The sequence below is a fragment of the Neomonachus schauinslandi genome, chromosome 10 (genome assembly GCF_002201575.2).
Source record: "Neomonachus schauinslandi chromosome 10, ASM220157v2, whole genome shotgun sequence".
In the NCBI taxonomy this organism is placed as follows: Eukaryota; Metazoa; Chordata; class Mammalia; order Carnivora; family Phocidae; genus Neomonachus; species Neomonachus schauinslandi.
The window spans coordinates 103,298,518-103,319,454 of NC_058412.1; the positions used below are offsets into that span (position 1 = coordinate 103,298,518).

A 20,937-nucleotide genomic window follows, 5' to 3' on the forward strand; every position below is an offset into this window, starting at 1 on the left:
CACAAAGTACTGGCATTTTTACAGAAAATACAAGTGTAGTAAGTATGTACGCTGTGTACCTACAGTTAACTGATGCATATAATAAAGTAAAAGCAGGTATTTCTTATTATTCAAGGAGAAAAATGGAGCCATCTTCTGGAAACGGTTTGGGTTGTCCCATAATGGGTAGGGTAGACTGTCAACCTATAATTATTTTCAGGGAGGTTTTCTTTGGACTTGTCTGAAAATTGGAAAAGCAGTGATTAATATCAGGAAGAAGAAAAGAACTGGGACCTGGGATTTGTCCTTTTAATAGGATAGGAGAGAATAACTGCTTTCAATTTTTGGATCTTTCATGAAGCATATGAAATCTGTATTTAGTCCCTTTGTATCCAATCAGTAGTATTTATATATTTACTCATTTAAATGGCAGTGCTGTGCTGGACCATAAGCAAGGCTTGGAACTTACAGATCTACACATAACTTTGAATCAGCCAATGTATGTATAGTCAGTCTTCATTATTCGTGGATTTTGTATTTACAAATTCACCATCACATGTGTTTTTGCATTTCTATGCTTTTGCTGGTGGTTTTGCTGTTTGAAATGGTCCCCGAGCAGAGTGCTGAGGTGCCGTCTAGTATTCCTCAGTGTGATGTGCCTTGTGGAATAAATACATGTCTTTGGCAATCTTCATTCAGGTGTGAGTTCTGGTGCTGTTGGCTAAGTTGAATGTTAATGAATCAACAATATATACATTAAATGTGTCTTTAAACAGAAACGCACATAAAACTCTGAAACAAGATTATGTGTTGGTTGATGGATGAGCATGTTTGGGATCAGAGACTTGAAGAACCCTGGATTTCTTGTAGGAGCAATGGGTTCAGCATTCACTCATTTGGTGTTTGCAGCTACTGTATAGAATGTGACTACTGCAAATAATGAGAATTGACCATATGAAACGTGCAATTACTAGAGAGCAGGCTCGGCCCCAGAGAGTCAGGGACCAAGGGCACATTTACTGCCTCCGTAGGGCTCACTCCCTGTTGAAGAACTGGACTCACATTGGACCAGTGTGAGAAAGTGCTATGACAGATGCAGGTAAGGTGCTAAGGGGAGCCTAACACTGCTGGAGGGTCCAGGTAATCCCAGATCAGTAGCTGCATGCCTGAGAGAATGACTGGAACAGTAGAGAAAGGATGCATAGCATGTACAGGAATGGGAAGTAAGTGAGGTTGTTTATTTTTAAATGGAGCAGAATGTTGGTGGGTTTCTGACACATGTTGATACCATGTTGTTACAGAAATATACTGTGGCAAAATGCTTCCACCTCTTGCCAAAATGAACACTGAAGAAAAATGAAGAACACTGAAGAACTCCAACAAAAAGTTGCAGGACAGAAATAGCCAAACTCCTCTGGAGTCCGATTCATCCACAGCCATCAAAAAAAGGTAGGGGGATGAATTATGTTATGGTTTTGCTCTTTTAAATTTTATTTTAAATAATGTACACACAAACACACACACACACACACATGCACAGTAGAATACTATTCAGCCATAAAAAGGGAAGTCCTGCCATTTGAGACAGCATAGATGGACCTTGAGAGCATTATGCTAAGTGAAATAAGTCACATGTGCAGAAAGACAAATACCATATGATCTCACTTATATGTGGAATCAGTTAAAAAAAATTTTTTTTTTAAATCTGAGCTAAAAGTTACAGAGACTATATTGCAGGTTGCTAGAGGTGGGCAGGAGGATGGGGAGTCAGTAGAATGGTGAAGGTGGTCAAAAGATACAAACTTCCAGTTATAAAATAAGTTATGGGGATGTAATATGCAGCACGGTGACCGTAGTTAACCATATTGTATTGTGTATATGAAAGTTGATAAACTTTCTGAAAGGGTTCTAAAATGGGGTGCTGTGGGAACCCTTACTTTCTCCACCCCAAACCCTTTTCAGAAGCCTTTGGCATCTGAAAACAGGCCCAGTGCAGTCTCCCTACTCGGTGGGAAGCCTGCTTCTCCCTCCCCCACTCCCCCTTCCCCTGCTTGTGTTCCCTCTCTTGCTGTGTCTCTCTCTGTCAAATAAATAAATAAAATATTTTTTTAAAAAAAGAAAGAAAACAGGCCCAGTACAGCAATTATAGTGTCAGGTAATTGAAAAGATTCTTGAGACACCATAAGGTATATACATGTACAGCTGTAATCAAACAAAGGAAAGGGTACAGCAGGAGAAAGCAAGCCCAGCAAGCACTAGAGGGGACTGAGACTTCTAGGTGCAGCTCTCAGGGTCCTTTCTCCATCACACATGATGCCCTTAGTCTTCAGATCATGAACCACCAAGATACACATATGACACGTTGGTCTCAGGGGAGCCAAGAATCAGGCTTACTGAGGAGCATTTTATACCCCACAGCTCAGGGAGCTAAAAGCAGTCTTTGTGAACAGGTAAACAGGTGTAAACCATCAATCCACTCAGTTTCCATAAACAGCGTAGATAGGCTGGTACAGTATGCCTTGGGGGGCATTTCGGACTTCTAATAGCAAGTTATAAATCACTAGCTATTACATTTCACTTCTTTCTTGGCCAAGAATCAATACCATGGTTCCAGGTGCCCTTTAGCGTAAGCACAGAACTACCCAAGATCAATTGGGTATCCTGATGTACTCAGAGAATTGAACCATGATGAAAAGATACAAGAAAACCTAAAGGTGGTATACCACATTCTGTGATTGGTCTTGTCATCCACTGGATCAGATACAACTCTGATTAGCTGGAGAGATCTTTACAAGGGTAGGCTTCCAAATGGTCAAAGTTCCTGAAAAAGTAACTGTATGCTGAAGCAATAAGATTAGTAGTTGGTTTAGGTTGATTTCTCTGGAATCAAGTATTGAGACAAAAAATTTGGGTACTGGTGTTTATTTGGAAGGTGATGCCAGTATACCTTTATAGGGAAATGGGGATGTGGGGTGGGAAAGAGAAGGAAAACAGAAGAAGTACCTTATTGTTACTGTGACCAAGAGGAGTATGATCCCATTGGGCAATTTTGGGATACAGTATAGAACATACCTTGGATTTATCCTAGCCAAGGGCAAGGGAATCAGCCACCTTTTCCCATCTGCCTTGATGGAAGACTGCTCCCCTGGATAGAAGTGAAGGGTGTTAACTCCCTGGCATCTGTGGCCTGCCATAGATGTGGGCCAAGAGGACTCCAGCAGCCAGAGGAAGCCTCAGGCAAAGAACCCCAGGTGTTTGCCATTGGAAGCCACCATCAGATCAGCATGCACAGAAATGATGAGTGCCAAGAGGATATGGATGGAGCACTGATAGTTTCTGCTCTAAGAAGTGACAACAACAGGGATGCTCATGATTATATTAGTAGAGCTATCATTTGTCAAGTATGAAGCCATGTACTATAATAAATGCATTATATCTTATCATTTAATTCTTATTTGTCACTCAGTACCAGGTGCAGGGGAGGGGAAATATGTATTTTATCACCACAGTCCTGCAGCATATATATTGATTCTGGTCTTCCATGTATAGATGAGCAGATAAGGTTGAGCAAGGGTAACCAAATTCTTGGGAGTAACACATACAGGATATAGAGCTGGGATTCAGATTCTGGTTTGCCTCCAAAACCATCCGTTCGGCATCATTGTAATCCTTAAGGCACTAATTAATTATTTTTCTGACACCCATTTATTTGAAAGTTAGCAGGAGCCATTTAGATTTGGGGATGCAAAAAAAATGCCCATGTTCTTAAGGAAAGCAGGAAAAGAAAGACCAGAAAACATGGAGTATAGTAAGAGCCATATGGAAGTGTGTTACTCCTATTAAGTAGGATCAAGAAAGAGGTTATCAGTTGTTGCTGTATAACAAATAACTCCACGACTTAGTGGCTGAACACAACAAGTATGTAATATTGCTGACGGGTCTGTGGGTGAGTTAAAAAGTTCTGCTGATGTGGGCCAGGTTTAGCTGGTCTGAGGTAGGTTCACCCATTCATCTGCAATCAGCTAACAGTGGCTGGGGACTGGCTAGTCTAAGATGCTTTACATCACACACCTGGTAAGTGATTGAACTGGATCGGGGTGCCTGGATGGCTCAGTCGTTAAGTGTCTGCCTTCGGCTCAGGTCATGATCCCAGGGTCCTGGGATCGAGCCCCGCATCGGGCTCCCTGCTCAGCGGGAAGCCTGCTTCTCCCTCTCCCACTCCCCCTGCTTGTGTTCCCTCTCCTGCTGTGTCTCTGTCAAATAAATAAATAAATATCATCTTCAAAAAAAAAAAAAAAGAATGTAGCTGAATCAACTCAGTTCTCCAGTGGCTAGCCTGGGCTTGTTCCCATGGTGGCTGGGGAAGGTTTGAGAGTGAATGAAAGTGTGCAAGGCTTCCTGAGGCCGAGGCTCAGAACAGTCACTTCTGCTGCATGATATAGGCCAAAGTAAATCACAAGACCAGCCCAAATGTAGAAATAAACTCCACCTCTTGGTAAGAGGAGCTTCAAGGTCACATGGCAAAAGGGCACTGACACAGGAAGGGGAGATGTACCAAGAAGAGAAACATCTGGATTAAAGCTTACAGGGTGAGGAGGTATTCCCCAGCCAGATAAAGTAGGAAGTAAATTTGAGGCAAGGAGGGTAGTGTATTTTCAGAGACACCCAATGCCCCATAATGAAGGCATATAGTGCTGAGGGCAAGAGACAAGCACAGGAGAGAGAACAGCATTAAAGACTAGAGGTATGTAAATGTACCAGAATTCAAGCAAAGAAAAGTTAATTTGTAGGAAGAATAACATTTAAGAAGAAATGTTAAACAAATGGGAAGGCGAGCAAAGTCAGGTTAATGAGTGGAGGGATAGGTGGGTGTCCAGGTTGCTGTAGCAATATGGTTAATAAAATTATAAGATGTTGGCGCCTGGGTGGCTCAGTCATTAAGCGTCTGCCTTCGGCTCAGGTGATGATCCCGGGGTCCTGGGATCGAGCCCCGCATCGGGCTCCTTGTTCAGCAGAAAGCCTGCTTCTCCCTCTCCCACTCCCCCTGCTGTGTTTCCTCTCTCACTGTGTCTCTCTCTGTCAAATAAATAATAAAACGTAAAAAAAAAATAAAATAAAATTATAAGATGTTTTCTTAGGAAATGATTTGTAGGATTGATATTTATTTCAAAAAGGGAGGGTGGGGGGAGGAAGGAAATACCTTGATGGGTGCTTGGAGAGAGAGGTGAGGTTGAGGGAGCTGGATGCAAGAACAGCTGTGCGCATGACTCAGCCTGTGCACCTTGTGGCTTCAGGGAGGTTAGGTGATGATGTAGATTACATGACAGAAACTCTTTCTGTGATGCACCTTCCATAACCCACAAAATAAAGGATCCCCCAAATAAAGGATTTGGGGGTTATGGTCCCAAACCGAAATACCAAGCCTCCAGACTCTCACAAGGACAAGTTTCTCGAGTAGGTCTCTGAGGCAGCTGACATCAGGGATGTATTTAGAAAAGAGATGTGTCCATGTATGTTTCCACTGGGATGTGCATGTGAAATGGTAATTTTCAGTTCATGGGTTTTTCGCTTTGAGACTGGATTTTGTAAATTAAATAGAAACCTTATTCTACAGTTTTCCTAAGTGACTTTGATAGTTCTCCTGGGCCTGTGTTTCAGTGTGGCGCTCCTCTAAGCCACCAGGTACAGCAAGTTTTAGTGTGAGGCTTAATAAGCTGATATCAAATAGCATCACTAGCTCTTTGGAGGTAGAATGGGAACTAGACTCTGGAAGTAAATGCTGACCAGACCCATGAATGGAGAACCCAGGGCCCAAATACCCACCCTTGTTGGCTTGGGGAATGTATTTCTTTCATTCTTGTCTTGCAGATGTGTTGGTGATTCTTTGCTACCTGTTTCTAAAAAGTGAGATAAGGGTATTTTTTTGAAGGTAAGATAAACAGAAAATAGCATAGCCAAAGACAAATAAATAACATAGTTAAAGCTGACAGCAAAGATACAAAATCCAATGAACACTCTCTGAGGACCTAATTATTATTAATTTTTCTTTGGGGAGCAGAGTGTTTCCCCATTCCATCTCCCCACCTGCCCTCCAGAGGTTACCACTGTCCTAAATTTACATCTACCATTTACAATTATTTTGGTTAAAAATAATTGGCCCAAATGGGAGTATATTCCTACATATTGTTACTAATTTTTGCTTCCTTTTGAGCTTTATAGTAATGATTTTATACTCAGCCTAATGATTTGCTCATTTCCTCGAACATTTGTTTCTAAGATTCATCCATGTCATTACATGTAACTATAGTTCATTTTCACAGCTAAATAATATTACATCATGTGAACATATCACAATTCTTCTGTAGATTGACATTTCTGTTTCCATTTTCTGCATTTTCTGCTATGAGCAATGATACTACAATCATTTTTTATATGTCTCCTAGCATGTGTTTAAGTTTTTCAGGGATATCTATGTAGAAGCAAGTTGCTAGAACACATGATATAGGAAACCACCCATCCCAGGTAGCCTGGAACTGCATGGTTTCTCAGGATGCAGGATTTTCAGGGCTAAAACCAGGAACAATCCCAGGCAAATTGGCATGAGTGGTCACCTTAAATGTGTACATGTTCAACTTTACAACATAATACTAAACTCTTTCCTAAAGAGTTGGTAGCAGTTTATACTCCCAACTAGCTGTAAATGAGAATCACCCTGAGACTCCTCCCCATGCTGGTCTTCTTGATGTCTTAATGTTTGCCGATCAGTTAAGTGTGAAATGGTATCTTACCATGATTTGAGTTCTCTCATTACTAATGAGGTTCAGTATCTTTTCATGTTTTGTTCTCCATTTGTGTTTTCTCTTCTGTGAAATGTCTTCCTTATCCTTTGTCTTTTTCTGCGGGGTGATTTTGTCAAATATGTCTTAAACACTTCTTTGGGTTCTTTTGGCTTTACCATCACCTAGAATAGGGTTTATCAACAGAAGCACCTATGAATGACATTTTGGACTGAATAATTGCCGTTGTAGGGAAGCTCCTGTGCATTGTAGTATGTTTAGCACCAAGGACATTTTGGACTGAATAATTGCCGTTGTAGGGAAACTCCTGTGCATTGTAGTATGTTTAGCGTTATGCTTGACCTCAACCCACTACATGACAATAGCTCCTCCCAGCTGTGACAACAACAAAAATCTCTAGACACACACACAAAAATATCTTGTCAGATGTCACCCTGGGGGACAAAAATTATACCTAGCGGACAACCACTGACCTAGATCTTAGCAGCTTGCTCCAATGAGAGAGAAGAGGAAGCAAGGCAGATAAATTCCTTCTGCATTTCTCTCTCCGATGGCCTTTTCCAGGACATATGTCCCTGTACTGCATGTTTAAAGGTGTTCCCTGTCACTTTGCAGATGCCTTTGCTGGGCTGCTGGCTGTGCTCCTTCATAGTTCATGGTAATCTAGTGGCCAGAACAATAACATATTCCCTTGTCTTCTTCCTATCCTTCCCTGCCCCATTTCCTTTCTCTTCTTTCTCCTACCTTGGGATTGCTTGTTCCAATGCAAGAGGTAGCACTTAATGCTTGTCTCAGGTCCATTGCCCAGGGAAACTAAGCTAAAATAAGTGGTTGTAGAAAGGGATACCCTGTGGGTAGGATTTTGGAATTGGATTACTGACCTGTCTGAAAACAATAGAGTCCACACCCTTTTGGGGCAAATTGGAATGAAAATAGACCCTGGTGTGCTGCAGCATCACGATTATTTAAGCTTTCACCACGTAGTAAATTGAGATAAGACTTACATGGAGGGTCAAGTGTTGGGAGACTTAGCAGCTGCAGCATACAGTAACTAGTAGAGCAGCGATGGGTATATGGATTGTGCAGCAGGGTGGCTACTTTTGACCTTCGAAAAGAGACTATTAGGCTGAGGGTGGTGAATTCCCAACTTACTGCATGCTCTGAGGGGCATCTGAGGCAGCTTTACAGGAGACTTCTGTCTGGCTCTTGCAGGGCAGACTGATGAAATTTGGGCCCGGGGTCTGACTTTAAGTGTGGCAGAGCTTCAAAGGAGACCACACAGCTTTGTAGGATCTCCTGTTTCAAACTCAGGGCCCCAGCAAGGAGGCTGAGACAGGATGGGTCATTGGGTTGATGAGCTTGACAACCTTGAACTCCTAAATGTCCCTAAACCATCTTGGAAGACAGGAGCAATCCTTTCTCCCTTGACAGAGAATAGCCTCACCCACCTGGTGGCTCTGCCAGGATTTTCCCCAAAGGAGGTGCCTCATAAGACTATCCTCATTCTCCTTAAGATCTTTCTCAGCCACTCCATTTCTTCAAGCTGATAATGAGTATAGTCTCCGCAGAAGGAGTATCAGCCCTTCTTCAGGAAAAAATAGCCCACCCACTGAAAAATTGAAGTACCTGGCCAGCAGGTGCCATCAGAACCAAGGAAACCTACATGGGAACCGACCTTGAGTGTATGGGGGAAGGGGAGGGTGAAACCCCCATGGAAGCTGGAACAACAAGGACTTATTGATATGGGGACTCACACATAACTCAATATTTAATCTTTTTTTATTTTTTTAAATTTTATTATGTTAATCACCATACATTACATCATTAGTTTTTGATGTAGTGTTCCATGATTCATTGTTTGCCTATAACACCCAGTGCTCCATTCAATAGGTACCCCCTTTAATACCCATCACCAGGTTAACCCATTCCCCCATGCCCCTCCCCTCTAGAACCCTCAGTTTGTTTCTCAGAGTCCATAGTCTCTCATGGTTCATCTCCCCCTCCAATTCCCCCCCTTCATTTTTCCCGTCCTATATCTTCTTTTTTTTTAAAAAAAAAAAAAAAAACATATATTATTTGTTTCAGAGGTACAGGTCTGTGATTCATCAGTAAAGAAAAAGATTTTATTTGAGAGAGAGAGCGTGCAAGCTGGGGAGAAGGAGAGGGAGAAGCAGGCTCCCCACTGAGCAGAGAGCCTGACACAGGGCTCGATCCCAGGACCCCGGGATCATGATCTGAGCCGGAGGCAGACGCTTAACTGACTGGGCCACCCAGGCACCCCAAGATTTAACCTTTTGTCAAAGACACTTGAAGTTTGCCCTGACAGTTTTCTTAGGGTGGTTCTTTGAAGCCTTTATGCTGTGATGGCTTATAGCAAGTGAGGAGGAAATTGCATAGTTTCTTTGATAGTTCTGCTAAAGGGTCAGATGGCTCAGGGAAGAGGAATGTTAAGATCGTTTTCGGTACAATCTGAGAACTTCTCACTTGACTATGTGTCTAACTTACCAAGAGGGCCCAGAGGGTACTCCCTTCACAAAGGCAATAAGGCACTCGCTGGAGAAGGCTGGCATCTCTGAAAAGCTCCATGAAAGCTGCCATTCATGGCCTGGGTAGATGTTCAAAGACATTGTCCGGTAGGCGAGCTTCCTAATATTACCGAGAGGATGGGTTCCAGAATGGAGTTGAGTAGTTGCACTTACTGTTAATGGCGTTTGGACCCAACTGTCACAGGGGAGCACAGGGATCTGACAGTGACCACGAGAGCATGGGAGTCTTTGGGACAAAATAGTTGGACAGCTGATGGGGATGTTGCACAATTGGGATAATCAGAAAAAAAGTCAAGAGCTTACAAATCATGAAATAATGTGGGCCTTTAGCAAGTTTCCACATCTGAGTTCATAGATGGCGAAGTGTTCTGTCAGCTCATGCTCATCTTCCATTTTAAAATTTTTTTTTACATTTACATTTTATTTTGTTTTTAGCTGCTCATTCTACCCATGAAGTACAAAGGATGCAGAAAATCAGTTATTTTGTCGACTATTATGCTTGGTGGTATTTTTCTTCGTGTGATATGGAATGTTTGATTATTGATGTTAATATGTGGGAATCCTTAGGGCCTGCCTGAATGGGGATGTGTTCCTGCAGAGAGTATTGTTTTGCTTCCTCTAAGAGTCAGGGACAATTTTGTTCCTTATCCAAAGATCCATTCTAGGTTCTGTCTCTCAGGTTTGACTGCCCTGCCTTGCTTTGCAAAGGGACGGAGAGTTGGTCTCCAGATTAGTGTTGTTATTGCCATGTTCCCTTAGGACTATGCTGATTTTTTCATTACTCTTTCTATTCTTTTCTCTGTCCTTCATTTTGGCAGGGCAGGAGGTGGTCAGATATTTCCTTTACTGTCTAGTGAGTCTCGCAAAACTTACCATTTTTTAAAATGTAACCAGGATATATTGTAGTTTAGCATAAGGAATCTTTAGATTATCTATAATGCATACTGCCAAAATGAAATAACATTGGCTCCCTACTAATATCTTTGGCACCATGAAAATATATGAATGCAGTTAGCAAATGCCCAGTGCACTCATCATAATGAAATTGAGTCTGGTCCAGGAAGTATTTAATTGAATGGATCAGACAGGCTGTTTTTCCTCATCTGTTGTCAAATATCCTGCTCGCATGGTTAACAGATGTTGATCAGAAGCCTGGGCCTGTGGGTGTATATCCTGAGTGAAGTTTCTCCCATCAGAAGAACAAGCTCAGCTGGCTCTCCTCTCCATATTCCCTCTGATGCATTTAGCACACAGATTCAACATATTCTAAGCTGTCCCTTTTATTTCAGCCATTTCTTGGAAACAGGTTAGTATACAGTACTTTTTAGGAAGATTTCCACACATTTCAAAGTTTGACATGTAAAAAGACAAAATTTTAACTCTCTAGAACAGTCTTATCTTTGGAATTGTGAGATCCCTGTACTCTAAATGAGAGAAATGTGAATGAACTTGACTGTCAGGTCAGAGGGTAGAGGTTCTTATGCCTACAGAGACCAGGCAGTGTAAGAAACAATAGGTGGTGGAAGGCACTCTGTGCCTATCTAAATGCAGGGGCCTGTGTGCCTATCTAAATGAAGTGGCACCTACTTTACTCTGTTATTGCTCTATGGCAATGGGGCCTCAGGTCTACCAGATATTCCAGTTTTTTAGGAGAAGCTTGAAAGCTGGAGTTTTATGATATGAAATCTCTTAATTTTTGACCACTGGTCTATTAAAAACAAAAACATGCTAACAACAAAGAATCTGTTATGTAGGGGGAGAAACACATTTGTAGGCAAACTACAAATGCAATCTAGCCTGCAGACAACTTCAAATAAACAATATGTAGCTCAAGATTGACCAGTTTTATAAAGTAAATCGTATCTGCATGGCAATTTGATGATTTTGTGTCAAAGAAAATAACTTTCCTGTCTTATTTATTTTTGCTTTTGCTTGCTTGTTATTTTGCTTGGGATCTTTTCCCCCTTGGTAAAACTTAAAAGCCTAGTGGATACCACATCAATTAAAGCTACACATACCCTACACACATGGCAAAGATTCTGTGTGTGTGTGTGTAACATGGAAACATGGAAACAACTCAGAATCTTGACAAAGCTACACTATGACTCAGCAATAGCCCCCCTGGATTTATAACCAAGGAAAATTAGTGCATAACCAATGTATCCTAATAGTCCAGAACTGGAACTAAGCCACATGTTCAACAGTAGAAGAATGATAAATAAATCTTGATTTAGTCAGTCAGTGGAAGAGCATGCAACAATAAAAAGAACACACAATTGATAGACACAACAACACGGATGAATCTTACAGATACTACATTGAGCAAAAGAAGCTAGACACACAAAAAGGATGTTATGTGTGAGTCCATTTATACCGAATTCAAGAACAGGTGAAACAAATCTCTGATGATAGAACTCAAAAAAACTACTTCATGGGGACAGAACTCTAAAGGGGACACATAGGAGCCTTTTAGGGTGCTAGTGATGTCTGTCCCATCCAGGGAGTGGTTTTATGACAGCAAACAACTGAAATGTCTGCTTTCTATGTGCAATAAAATAAATAACCAAATGAGCAGCAGTGGTTGATGCATTGAGTTCACTTTCTGGTCTTGCGGCCCAGGGATGACCATGGAGTAATATGAAGGAGGTTTTCAGGTATCCCCATTTGCCCAGATGTTTGAGGACTGGGTGCTTGCAGGTTAATTCTCCGCATTGCCCTCCAACCTGAGATGTCTCCATGGCAAATACAAGTGTGCAGAGGTGCACTCATGGGGAAGGCCATCTGCTTCCCCATGCGGTGTGATAGCTGTTCTGGGTTCCCCATCTGTGAAATGTGAGTTCCTTTAGTCATCATAGAAATTTAGAGTTTTCTATAAAACTTACTAACTGGCAGGAGTGGTGCTTTTGGGGCCATTACTTGTATATCTTCACCTGCAGCAACCTGGTGTCTGCACACTTAAAAAAAAATACATAGTAGAATAACCCTTTTCCCTTCACTCACAAGCTTAATGTTTCCTTAAAATTCCCTAAGAAATCGCCTTAAGAAGAGAAAATATGCACCCCATTCTTTCTCTACTCCTAGAAATTCGTTGCCACACAGATTGTTTCTCATGCCTCAGAAGGAAGCAATGAGCAGTGGCCTAAAAGAGCTCCCAGTCAGTTTTATCTAGCATCTCCCCTTTTGGTTGGAAATGGGCCAAGGAGGAAAGTCTGTAGAAACCCAAGGAGTGACTGAAGATGTGGAACCACATACTGAGCCCTTAAGCCAGCAGAGGCTTCTGGTGATACAGTCAAGATTATATTCCAAGTTGTTTGTTGCAGCTTATTGCTTATATGGCATGAAGTGTGAGAGCCTGAGAGCTGGTTGGAGCTCAGGGGATGCAGAGGAGGGTGCTGATGCTCCTGCTTGTGTTCCTAAAAGTGTTGTCCCTAATGGTAGGTTCCAGTTACATCAACATTTGATGCTCAAAACATAAAGCGACTCAGGACCTCTGTAAAGCCTTTCCCTTGCTTATCTGTAAAAATTAAAAAATGATCTTTGTGTCAATTTCCTATTTTTTATTTAATTTTAAAGGCAAATTAAATCTCGTCACAGTAAGCTTCATGGGAAATTTGGCATTTTATTCCATGACATTTTCATTTGGCAAAGGCAAAGTTACCTGGACTTGGGAGTCAGGTGACCTGCATCATTTTTAGTTCCACCCCTTACAGGCCACAACACAGTCTTGAGCTCACTTCACCTCTCTTGAGTGCTGAGTGAAGCAAAGTGAAAACACCTAGTCTGCCTATTCCTTGAGTTTGGTATGGAAGAAAATGAAAGGCACCCTAGAAAGCGTAAAGATGAGGTGAATGGAAGATGTGATCCTTATCACCCCTGTGGCTTAGAAAGCATCCCAAATGGCATGTTTGCAAACATTCCTTGGATGAAGTGCTCTTTGATTCTTGCAACTAATGTTTTCATTTTTATTGGAAAACATATGAATGTCCTCAGGTGTGGAAAGATAACTGAAGAGTATGTATTTTAATGGGGGGAAAGGAGCTTCCAGTTTTAATATAAATCCTGACTTTATTCTAGCTTCTATCTCTTGCTGGCTGGCCAAGTGGTATTGACTCCATGAAGTTGTTTTACTTCTAAAATAGGAAAACCAGTATCTCCCACCTTGATCTGCTTAAGAGGGGTGTTGGAAATGTCAAAGGAAAGCACATGTGTGCAAAAAGGCTTTAAAAATACAAAGTAAGAGAGCATGTAGTTGAGGGTTTATACCACTTTTTCCTCTTTCTCAAGAAGATTTCTAAATAATATGTTGAGGGATAAGAGAAGATTGATCAAGCCAACTATCCCACTTGACATACTATTTGAATTTTTTTCTTCTTTTCCAAATCCAAATAAATATAGTAACTAGTAAAGGTATTGCATGAGTCAGATTCATTACAGTGGTCAAACAGCTCTAAAATCATGGCCTTTTGTCAAGAACTCAAAGACACTTTATGGCCAATGTTTTATTGTGTCAATGTTGGCTATAACTTGAGAAAATAGATTATATCTTGTTCAAACCCAGACTGGTTTGAGAGTAAAGAGGAGAGCTGTTTAATAGTTATACCAGGATAACAGTAGTAAAGTAGGACTGTTCTGGGATCCCAAAAAATTGTGGGAAAGGTTCCCCTTTAAGTCAAATAATAATTATGTCTAATATGTTCTAAGCACTAAGCTGTGGGGAAGATTTAAAACAAAACAAAACAAAACAGGGACACCTGGATGGCTCAGTCGTTAAGCGTCTGCCTTCGGCTCGGGTCATGATCCCAGGGTCCTGGGATTGAGCCCTGCATCGGGCTCCCTGCTCGGCGGGAAGCCTGCTTCTCCCTCTCCCACTCCCCCTGCTTCTCCCTCTCCCACTCCCCCTGCTTGTGTTCCCCCTCTCGCTGTGCCTCTCTCTGTCAAATAAATAAAATCTTTAAAAACACACACACACACACAATAATCCAACTAAGTGTATAGCATGGTTCTGGCTTTCAAGAAGTCAGAGTCTATATGAGAAAGCTTATAGAATGCAATGATGCAAAAGGAATGAATGAAAGACATGTTAGCAAGTGTTGGATTGAAGAGTGTAGAAGTTTGGAGCTTAGATGGGAGTGTGGAGGCTCAGCCAACCGTGAGGTTCTGGGAAGCCTGTCTGGGAGGGGAACACTTGAACAGCCTTGAAAGGACTGGTGGGATCTCAGTAGATGTGGGGAAAGCACAGCGGATAACATTCTAGGCGAGTAGAACAGCCTGGACAAACACCAAAATGGATGGGTTTCCTGGCTGTGTGCAAAAGGGAGAGAGAAAGGGGCTATAAAGAAATTTTAAAAGGGTAAAATTTATTCTTCTGACAAATTTTATTGAGCATCTGTATTATGGGCAGTGTTCTGAACGTTAGGGTTTCAGCAGTGAACCAGACAAAATCCTTACCCTTAGGGAGTTTACAGTCTAAGTTTAAGGAACTTTCCTTAAAATTCTCTATTATGAGGATTTCTCATAATCTTCCTATATGAACTTTTAGATGGAAGTCTTTTGGAAAGAAGGGGAATGCTGTTTGAAAAGATTAAAGCAGAATGATTCAGCTCATTTTGTGTTAAAATAATGAGGGAACCCCACTAACTGAGCTGTCTTCCTAAACCAGAATCTGAGACATGGAGAGGGTTTTATCAAGCATCCATTCATTCATTTAACACTTATTTGAAAACCTACTGGGTGCCTGGCACTGTTCTATGTGCTGGGGATACAACAGTCAGAAACATGAGAAAAGCTCCCTGCCTTTAAAGAAACATCAATCTAATAAAATTGGGTCTTCCAAGATCATATATCCCAAGCCAAAGAAGTAAATATTAAAAAATCGTAAATGTCTTCAAGCTTCTCTTTACATATTCACTTTATTCATACAGAGCTAATAAGGGGAAAGTAGTTATTTGCTTTTCTCTATGATACAATTTTCTTGCTCTGATTATTACTATGTGGGCCCACATCTTCTGAAAATTTAATAGATACCTGTGGCAAGTGGGAATCATCAGCAAACAAAAAAATTTTCTCCCACATATCTGTCATAGAGGGTAGCAGAACATGTCATGCCATGCCATGAGAGGTCTCATTTGAAATATGCAAGATGATAGCCTGATTAAGAGGTTTATACACCCCCCCTCAGAAATGCTTCTGCTTCAGATAAGACAGTATATTTATAATGTTGTAATATGAAGTTAATATCATTGTATAAAACAGAGATAACCCCGTTATTCTCAAGTTCTGGAGCACATATCAAAATCACAATGGCACAGATTGATAGATCTACCCCTAGAGATATTTTGATTCCGAAGGTCTGGGATGGGGCTGAGAATTTGCATTTCTAACAATCCCAGGTGATACCTATGCTGACTGCCTAGAGGCTATGTGTTGAGAACCACTGTGTTATTCTCTAAATATGTAACTAGGGGTGCCTGGGTGGCTCAGTTTGTTGAGTGTCCAATTTTTGGTTTCGGCCCAGGTCATGATCTCAGGGTCATGAGATTGAGCTTCACCTTGGGCTCCATGCTCAGCGGGAAGTTTGCCTGAGATTCTTTCTCACTCTGCCCCCTCCCCTGCTTGTGCACACACACTCTTGCTCTCTCTAAAATAAAGAAATAAATCTTTTTAAATAAATAAATATGTAACTATAATATGAATATAAAATTGGTTGACTTGTAGATATGTACATTGTAATATTTATTAAGAAGGCCATTGTATTCATGTAACTGTCTATGTCTGGGTTGACCAATATGGTAGACAAGAGCTACATGTGGCTATTGGGCTCCTGAAATGTAGTTTGTGCCACATGTTGAAATGAAAATATTTTGGATAGTTTATGTTAAATAAAATATATTATTACAATTAATTTCACCTGATCTTTTTTATTTTTAATGTGGCTACTAGGAAATTTAAAGTTAACATATGTGGCTTGTATTATATTTCTACTGGACAACACTAGTCTATGAAGCTTTTCTAAATGTGCATGCTAAGGATTTGGGGGTTTTGTTTTGTTTTAGTATTTGGATGAGGTGCCTGGGTGGCTCCGACTCTTGATTTCAGCTCGGGTTGTGAGATTAAGCCCCCCATCAGGCTCCATGCTCAGCCCAGAGTCTGCTTGGGATTCTCTCTCTCCCTCTTCCCCCACCCATCCCCCTACTTGTGTGCTCTCTAAGTAAATCAATAAATAAAATCTTAAAAAAAAGAATTTGGATTTTTTTTCAGAATTTAAGGGTTACTAGCAGAGGAAAATAAAGTATTGTTCTCTTTGTAAATAACTGATGTACTTTTCAAAAATACCCTTTTTGATTTTCTTTGAATAACAGTTCACAAGATAATATTGAGTAGAATGTTCCTTCAATAGACGCTTGGCCATCTCCCTACCTTAATGTAGCTGTTAGATCAGTTTCTCCTGAGTTTTCTTTAGTTCCTTGGAGTTGCTAAGAACTGCTGCCCTTCAGAAGCAAAGGCTAGAAGGTGACTGAACTTCTCTTTTAATCCATTTGGACCACCTTTGTAATACACATAAATCGGTTACAGTTGGATTGTAAATCTAAGCTTAGGAGAATATATTCATGACTTTGGTGGAAGCAAAGACTTTTAAAACAGGGCACAGAGAGTAATAACTACAATGAAAAGATATCTAAATTGGGCTGCTTAAAATTAAGTACATGTTTATCAAAAACATTAAGAGAATGAAAAAATCATAGGTGAAGAAATATTTCAACACATGTATACAAAAGAAGACTTTTATCCAGAGTTTATAAAGAATTCCATCAAATGAGTAAGAAAAAGGGAGAGAATCCAATGGGAAAATGAGCAAGGGACTTGAACAGATACTTCACAAAAGAGAAAACTCCAAATGGCCAATGTATATGAAAGACGCTCAGACTCATTAATTATCATGGAAATGCAAAATGAAACCACAGTAACATGCCACTACACGCTATAATGAAAAACAAATAGTTGTAATGAAAAAGACTGACAACAGCAAGTGTGGATGAGGATATGAGCAATTGATAAGCTGTTGGTGGGAGTGTAAATTGTGGAACCACTTTGGGAAGCTGATAGGAACTATCTAGTAAAACCAAATAGACATATAACCTTGACCCAGCAATTCTGGGTATATACCCAATGGCAGCATCATATGTGTGTTCACTAGTTCACTAAAAGACAAGTACTAGAACATTCATGGCAGCATTATTTCTGATAGTCCCAAACTGGAAACCACCCAAATATGCATCAGCATGAGAGCAAACTTAAAAATTATGGTATAATCATGCAGTGAAATACTACACAGCAATGAGAAAGAATGTGGCCTACAACATGAATTACTCTCACAAACTGTTGAATCAAAGACACTTGACCTAAGAGAATACATGCTGTGTGATTCTATGTATATAAAGTTCAAAATCAAGCAGAACCAATTTCCAGTGGGAGAAGTCAGGATAATGGTCTGTCTTTGGTAGAGTTGATGACTCAGGCATTGCTTGAGGGAGCCTTCTGGTATTTTTCTCCTTGATCTGCACTGTGATTGCAGGAAGGTGTTCTCTGTGAAAATTCATGAATTTGTACCCATGATTTGTGCACTTTTTTGTTATGGATGCTATACTTCAGTAAAATGTTTTACAGAGAAGTCAAAGTCCAAAAGTAACTTTCCTCTTTACACACATAGAGTTATAGTTTGTATCTGACATCTTAAACTATAACTTGTAATTGACTTATTGAAATTGTTTAATACAATAAGAATTTTGGAACTATCCATTTTATTTATCCCAAATTCCTCATTCAACACAGATCATTGGAAAACAAATATAATAACCAATGAATTATAGAAGCTTAAAGTTTAAGTAGTGCATTCTATACTTAGTTAGATATCATGAAGCTGATAGAGATCTTACATGATTCAACATGTCCAAAAAATAAATAAATAAATAAAGGACCTTAATAGCAAGAATGTTCTATAGATCATGGGATTTGAAAAATCCTGTATGATTCCAAAGATTCATGACAATCATACATATATACAGCTGTCATCCAGTAATTTGCATTAGATTGAAATGGTAAATTATATGGAGGCATTACTTTAGAAAATACAATTTGTTTAACACCAGCCTCATAAGTGTACTGATGTATTCTTCAGCAGGAAGTTGGTCTTAATGCGTATTTTTATAAAGTACTAATGAACTAAAGTGATATGACTCAAAACTCATTTGATCAAATGCATTTTTAGTTTTAGTATATGAGTGTGTGATTGCAGTGCAATATACTTTGTTAATAGTATCTATGCACAACTATTTTGAAATGCTACATTACTGATAAGTTTCCCCTAATTTAATGTGTTATATGCCTCTTTGAGTTAGAAATGACTGTAATTGCTGTTCTTTGGCTTTATTAAGTTTACACATTGGGGCAGGTGTGGGAGAGAAATATGGAGACCCAGGCAGGAGGGAAAGATGGAAATGGAGGGGTAAGACAAGGGGAGGGAAAGAATGGAGGTAGAGATGAAGAGGGAGAGAAACTTATTCTAATTAATCAAACTCATTTCTGCATTGATCTAATTAAACTCATTTCTGCATTGACGTCCTCATTTGGTGGAATTAAGAAGTCAAATCAATTTCTCCTTGGCATACTGTGCTTCAGAGCATCACTCTAAATGAAGGGCTTATCCTGCTCTTAGGTTATCAATAATAATGTCAGATTTATAAAAAATGAGGCTTTTATTCCCTTTCTGAAAAAGGAATACGAGTTACCTTCACAAATGGTCAATTACATCCTCTCATCATAAATGACTTATTTATCATTCATGGAACCAGATGTTAATTCACTCAAATTGCATGGTACATAGAATAAAGTAGGAGGAATATGTTATAATATTGATCCATGATTTGCTAGTTGGGAGTAACTAGTATTGCTACTGTGGTAGTCGCTTTATATACTTGATTTTATTTAGTTCTGCTAGGAAACCTATGAGACAGACTTTTTGTTTTGTGTGTTTTTTCTGTTGGACAGGAGAAGGAGGAGGTATTTCCTTGTTTTGTTTTGTTGGAATGAAGAACTAATCCAAGACTTGCCTGTGAGGTTTATACGGTTGGAAGCTGGTATCGACCCATATAAAACTTGCACTCTTTCCAGGATAACATCCAGCCTTCCAGGTTTATAGCTTTGTCATTACCACTTCCTAAATCTTTTAAAATGCCATAACTGTGCATTTCCAAAGTTTGTTAAATATCTATTTTCTAGCTAGGTGAAAAGGCATCATATGTGTGAAAGTGAGTAATGATTAATTCCCAGTGTGCCCCCCCGCCCCCGCTAAAATTGAATGAAGTTGAATCTGCTACTTCAAAAAAATCGCTGAGTTGGAATTCTTAGCATCAGATAACTTCATATGGAATCATGGAAAATCATATGGAAGTTTATCCATGGAATAAAACCTGCCTAACTCCCAGTTGAAATAAAATCATGGTTGACCCTTAGATAAATTCCTACACATACAAGTAGCAAAGATGGATACTTAACACTTCTAGATCCTATTCCAGGAGTGTATGTGCATTTTAGTATAGAAGATGTAATACAGATAGGCAACTTAAGATGAATGCAACAGTGATCTTTAACTTCCTTGTTGCAGTCACACAATGAGTGTGGCTTTGGTATTTCTTGACATTAATGTCAAGTTAGAAGCAATACAGGCAAAGCGAGTCCTGTTGTGACTTTTTATTTTACATGAATTTTTTTTTCATTTTTGTAAAGTTTTTATTTAAATTCTGGTTAACATACGGTGTAATATTAGTTTCAGGTATATAATTTAGTGCTTCACAACAACTGGTTCTCATCACAAGTAGACTCTTTAATCCCCATCACCTGTTTAACCCATCCTCTCCCCCCCACCACCTTCCCTCTAGTGACCATCAGTTCTCTATAGTTAAGAGTCTGTTTCTTGGTTTGCCTCTCTCTTTTTACCCCCTATGATCATTTGCTTAAATTCTGCATATGAGTGAAATTTACATGAAATTTTTAAAATATGCCCAAGAACTATATTAGAAGGTGCAATTACTAAATGTTAATTCTCTGAAAGAGAGGATGTATAATCAGAGTTTGAACAATGAGTGATGTCTGTACCTGAGCAGGTTCAGTGATCTTTTTGCATAAGGATTTAAATTTGGTCCTGCTAGTAAGGTAGGCTTAGCCATTTTAGGAGATTATGGAGGAGGGACTAGCAGCCTGTTTCAAGGTAAGGCACAACTGAGACTTGTGACCATCTGTCAGATCTTTTGGAAACAAACTGTTGTTTTTAAGTCAAAGGTCAAAATGAATGACCCCAAATAAGTGTTTACAAAAATTAAAATATCTTAACTAGCAGACTAAATATGAGATGCTCTTGAGAGGAAATAAGTGTTGTTCCATAATGAAATAATGGACAATATTCTTTGAATATAAAGAATATTAGAGGGCCATGTACTTGTGATTTTGTTTTTTTCCCTATATTAAGTCATAGAATAAGATTTGTGACTTTATGTGAATCTTAATTATTAAAATTAGATGATCCTGGGCGCCTGGGTGGCTCAGTTGGTTGAGCGACTGCC

The 20,937-nt window shown here is 39.8% G+C and overlaps 1 protein-coding gene across 1 annotated transcript in view; it reads left to right on the forward strand.

The window, feature by feature from the left end:
* The window catches only part of PAK5 (p21 (RAC1) activated kinase 5), a 305,518-nt gene that overhangs the window by 133,601 nt on the left and 150,980 nt on the right, over positions 1–20,937 (forward strand). Inside the window, exon 2 of the mRNA XM_021689080.1 lies at positions 1,281–1,428. The gene's annotated coding sequence lies outside the window, so the exon portion shown is untranslated. The remainder of the gene's footprint in view (positions 1–1,280; positions 1,429–20,937) is intronic.